Here is a 6,000-nt window from a genome sequence, read left to right as displayed (position 1 = left end):
AGGGGGGTTGGACAAGATGACATCCAGAGATGCCTTCCAACTTCAACCATTCTGTGGTTCTGTAACTCCTTCAAAGGGCTAGAAATAACATGTGTTATGAATATGTACATGTTAAACTACATGTGTAACCTTTCACTTCTATTACCTCCAAAAAGCATCACAGAAAAAGAAAACCATATCCTCTAGAGCAAGTATATATATATATTTATATATATAAAACCATGTCTGAGATGGAATAATACAAAAGCATGTAACACAGTAAATACAAATGAGGAATATTTGAAACTTGACTTACTTGTGACTGTTTCACTGCCACACACCATGTAAATTTATGCCTCTCCTGGTTCCTTACAGTATTCAGAACTTTGTTTTTCATTTTCCTCAGATACAGACAGATTCAGATGATTTATAAATTCTGCCAGCAAGCTGTTGCCAATTTTAGTATACATGTGATTTAGACCTGGGTTTAGTTCAATTGACATTTTGCTTATTTAAAACACAAAAAATGGCCACTGAGGAAAAAACACTCACTTTTAAGTGGATCATGGAAATATTAGCAACAGCAGTCCATAAATCACTAAAAATGATTTTTGGATTCCCAGAGAATGAACAGTCAGTATGTCAAATAGAATGGAGGTTTGATGGGGAAGGAGCATTTTTTTCTGGGAACAATTATTTTGCTTCACAAAAATGAGTCCAGTTATAAAGGGCAGTCCTGTTCTAACATAAGCATGGTTTCCAGTGTTCGACTTAATAATATGGTAAACCAAATATAAGAAATTTCGTTCTTAAGCATATAAATAAGTAACAGCACCTTTATCAAATACAAGAAAAGACTTGGCTCCATAAAATCTCACGTTAATGCTGTTAAAGATACTGATAATTCCACGCCACAAATCTCAGGAGGAAATGAAGACATGCAGTTCTAAGGCCACGCTCCCAGACCATGTCCTTCTCCTCCACTCAAAGAGAATGAGAACAGGGCTGCAACCAGAAAAAGAAGGGGGTGAAAATGGTCATGACAGAGTTGAGTACTGATACTGCCCGTTTTAAGGAACACTAAGAGTTATTTAACACAATAGAAATACTCTGCATAAAGAAAAGCTGAGGTAGCACTATATAGGTCAGTATTTTGTTTCAGACCAATATACGCTAGCTTTTATCCAAATCTGGCCATAGTAACTTGCAGTCATTATTCATTAACACATGGGTCAGGAGCTGTTTGTGAATTAGAACTTAAGTTTTCCAAAATGCTTTTAAAATCACAACAAGAATTGAATTGTGAAGGTGAAAAGTGTGTCACTGCCTTCTCAGAAGGTCTGCAAAGTCAAGCATTGTCATCTGCACAAAAACACAAGTTATTCCCTTGTCACAACAGCTTGGACATGAGCTGCTCTGTATCTAGTAAAGTAGGTACAGTTGATTTTTATGAGCTTTTAACGTACTGAAAGTTGGCTTAATCATGCTTAATCACAATTCATCATCTCAAGAAATGGGGCCCTTTTTTTAGTATCTAAATTGTTTGCCTACATCTTCAAGAAGTCTCAAAATACTGTGAGTAGTTATTCGTTTGTGATTTCTCCATGCAAATTTAAAGCCAAAGACTTTCCAGTTCTGGTTGTGCTTAGCAGCTGTAAAATTCCATTCATACTAACTACACATACCAAAACAACTCTCTCAAGCAGAGGTGGCTGATGAGCAGTGCCCAGACAAACATCACACAATCTTTTACAAACCGACGTTATTTATGGTACCATGACTACTGCAACCCCATCTTGAATTAGGTGAAATTGAAGAATGGGGTCAGGGGTAAAAAAGAGGTAACATGACACAGCAAGACATGGGTAAAGGAGAATGTGAGAGTAAACCCTGTGCTTCCTGAGCTCTAGTTTCTTCCTTACTCCTAAGAATGCACCCATATGGAGGTCATCTCTGTCAAACTATTTTTGTTACTGCATGTTTTAAGGTGTTACACAAAGCTTTTGTTTGCAACGCTTATCCACCATTAGATCATGTCCTTTGGCTCTACAACATCCTGTTTAATGTTGGAGAATATCTGTGTAACATGTCTGCTACTGCTTCTTTACTCTGGGTTTTTGTTTAAGTCTAGGTCCAGTTTTATTATTAACAGTGTTTTTTCATATTTTTTCATGAAATATCAGCGCAGCTGTCACTGGAGATGGAGTAATCATGTGCATATCCTCTACTGTCTGCAGAGAACTGAGGTAGATTCTTTTTCCTTCTTTATGAATAACTGTGACATTTGCTTGGTAAACATAATGCAAAATCAGCAAGGATAATGTGTAAAAACCTGCAGGTCAGCACAGATTATTACAACTTCTAAATTCATGTGCAACCTGGTTGGCCAAAATGTGCCCAAGGACAGAGCAAGGTTAAGGCTGCTACGGAGATGAAATCTAAACATCATCAGTGTAATGCAAAACGCGTATGTGGCAGTAACTGGAGATAGCCGTTCACAGCAAGATAAAGCTTTTGGCAGAGAGAGTTCAGCAATCTGGTCATGCTGTTGAGTGGACAGAGCTACATGCAACTTTGGGCATGTTGAAGAGAACACAAAAAGATGCAGGGCATTTTACCTAGTAAATTAGCACAGGCAGCAAGCAGATATGGTGAATCATCCTGCAGCATTTTAGGAGATTATTTAGGTAATAACAACAGGAGACATGTACCCCTAAACTTTACTATGATCACTAGAGCAGTATCTCTTTATTATCGTTTCCCACTAACAATGTTTTGTAGTTCTTTAACATTGTTTACAATGAAAATGTCATATAAACAAATGCATCAGTCTTGAAAAAGAAATATTTAAAGAGATTTTCTGTCATAAGTTTAATTCAGAGCAAGAGATCTCAGTAAGTTTAGATTTTGTTTTGCACCCTCAGTAAGTTTGCAGACGACACCAAATTGGGTGGGAGTGTCGATCTGCTGGAGGGTAGGATGGCCCTGCAGAGGGACCTGGACAGACTGGATCGATGGGCCGTGGCCAACTGTATGAGGTTCAACAAGGCCAAGTGCCGGGTCCTGCACTTCGGTCACAACAACCCCATGCAACACTACAGGCTTGGGGAGGAGTGGCTGGAAAGCTGCCTGGCCGAAAAGGACCTGGGGGTGTTAGTAGATAGCCGGCTGAACATGAGCCAGCAGTGTGCCCAGGTGGCCAAGAAGGCCAACAGCATCCTGGCTTGTATCAGGAATGCTGTGGCCAGCAGGAGCAGGGAGGTGATTGTCCCCCTGTACTCGGCGCTGGTGAGGCCGCACCTGGAATACTGTGTCCAGTTTTGGGCCCCTCACTACAAGAAAGACATTGAGGTGCTGGAGCGTGTTCAGAGGCGGGCAACAAAGCTGGTGAAGGGTCTGGAGCACAGGCCTTATGAGGAGCGGCTGAGGGAACTGGGGTTGTTTAGCCTGGAAAAGAGGAGGCTGAGGGGAGACCTTATCGCTCTCTACAACTACCTGAAAGGAGGTTGTAGTGAGGTGGGTGTTGGTCTCTTCTCCCAAGTAGCTAGCGATAGGACAAGAGGAAATGGGCTTAAGCTGCGCCAGGGGAGGTTTAGACTGGAAATTAGGAAAAATTTCTTTACGGAAAGGGTGGTCAGGCATTGGAACAGGCTGCCCAGAGAGGTGGTGGAGTCCCCATCCCTGGAGGCGTTTAAAAAACGGGCAGATGTGGCACTTCGGGATATGGTTTAGTCTGGTCTACCCTTGATTAGTCTAGAGTGGGCTTGGTAGTGTAGGTTAATGGTTGGACTGGATGATCTTAAAGGTCTTTTCCAACCTAGATGATTCTATGATTCTATGATTCTATGATTTTACAGGTACTAAAAAGCTTATGCAAAGTGAAATTATATGGAAAATAAAGTACATGAAACACAAAATAACTTGGCAGCTGGACTGCAGTTCTGGACCCTCTTTGCCAGGTCTGACCATTAAAACTCAATCTCTTTCTTTTCCCTTCTGTCTTCAAATGGATTTTTAATTCCCTTTTGTTCTGTGGCACAGTTTTAACAGATGGGATAAGGAATGCTGCCAGCTAAACTAGCCTACAACTTGATGACAAGAACACTTCTCTGGGCATGGGAGATGAGGGTTTGGATATCTTCTGGATGCAAAAGTTATTGAACCTCAACCTTCTCAATGCTAGATGACTGTTCTCATATCATTGTATTAAATAAATGAGTGTGGGCATCATCATTGTCACATCTCTATAAAAAAGAGTAGAACCTCTCTGTTCTTTAAAATAAAAGGATAGCAGTGTGCAAGGCATCTCCAAGGTAGAAGTTGCAATGTACCTAAGCTTGCAGGACTTGTAAATCCTTTGTTGGAAACTTAGATCTAAACTGATTAGCCCAAGTTCATACAAAGTCCCTGGCAAGCAAGGATGGAAATGAAACAGTGCTGACTCCCAACTGCAGTAGCCACAAGAGACACCTTGCAAAACATCGTACAGTCATGCTGCACAGTCCCTGCAGAGAGCTTGTAACAAAAAAAGAAACCCTGGGCCAGTATGTAGCTTAAGCAAAGAACACAGCAAAGCAATGATGCCACCCCTTGATGTAACTGGGTAATTGGTTATTACCCAGTGATTTCTTCTCATCAAGCAGAAGGTCTGCATAACCTTTCTCTCGTGTTTTAACAGATTATATTGCATTTTTGAAAAAAACTGCAGTAACACTGCATTTAATAAAAAATATTTACTTACATTTATTACAATGTATTTGCTCTCTCTGACAAATGTTAGATCATTGCTTAGGTTGCTGCTTCATTACATGTAAGTCCATATCCATGGACTTCTTTATTAACGTCTTTAAAGGCTTAAAGAAACTTATCAGATCAAAGATGTGGCAAATCGTTCAGCTAACACAAATGAAGCACAACTTAGCTTTAGCTCAATGAATTTTGCTTGGTAGCAAGCGTGACCTGAACTTTAAAGTAAGTATCTACTTGTGGTCCACCTGTCCACTAACTGTCAGATTACAACCAAGGAATAGCTCACCTTGAGCATTAATGCCATGTTTTCACTCAAATCAGATTTCAAGGAAGGGAGACTGTAAGGAACAATTAGCATCAAACTGCTACTCACATTACCAAGCCATCTGGTTTCCATTTTTACACTCCTAGTAATGTCAGATCAAGAGGTTTGGATGAGGCCATCCATTGTGCAGGAGATGCAGATAACTAGCACGACCTTTCAAATACTGTTCCACTCTTCCCTAGTTTCTCTCCTAAAAATTTTGCCAGTGCTGACTAACACAATAAGCAGTGAACAGCATGTTCTTCTGGGCTCATTAATGACTAGAAAATAAAGTGATTTTATGCAAATTGTACTAGCAAATCCTTTCTTCACTTGTTTTCCTACCTACTTTGCAAATGGTCCCACTGTCCACCCTGAAGTGATTTTTTTTTTAAGGGCAAATAGAATCCAGAAGAGTCTTCCCTGGTTTCTTAAGTGGCTGCCAGACTGAAAATGAATCAATGACTAAACTCTAAGAAAAACTTAAGTACTTACTTATTACTTGATGAGTGTCATTAAAAAATAATTAAGAAGTAGGACATTTCACCTTCCATGTGATCTATGTGATGAATTGAGAGAGCACAGCTTCTTTACACTTAAAGGAGAATTGTATAAGCTTTGTTTTGTAGCTGATACTTCCCATAGCTAGCTCCATGCTGTTCTTGTGCAAAGTCATCTTCTTTAATTGCTTTTAAGCTATCAATGTTAGTAAACAAATATTGCCCCGATTTTCAGATAAAGGTATTTTTAACAATCATGTCACTCCTAGACTGTTCATGTTTCTTCTGCTATTAACCAGCAGAACAGATGAGTTCTGATGAAGACATCACAGAAAGTTTAGAAGTCAGGCATTTGTCTCCATGCTAGAAGATTAGACTTCCCAAGGTCGCAATGTGCAGTGAGAGGTGCAGGTCGTGAGGTGGAGAGAAGCAGCTCAGAGAACAGTCCCAGCACATGTGGCCTGCGTG

Source organism: Pelecanus crispus, chromosome 4, assembly GCF_030463565.1.
Source record: "Pelecanus crispus isolate bPelCri1 chromosome 4, bPelCri1.pri, whole genome shotgun sequence".
NCBI lineage: Eukaryota > Metazoa > Chordata > Aves > Pelecaniformes > Pelecanidae > Pelecanus > Pelecanus crispus.
This window is presented reverse-complemented; position numbering follows the sequence as displayed.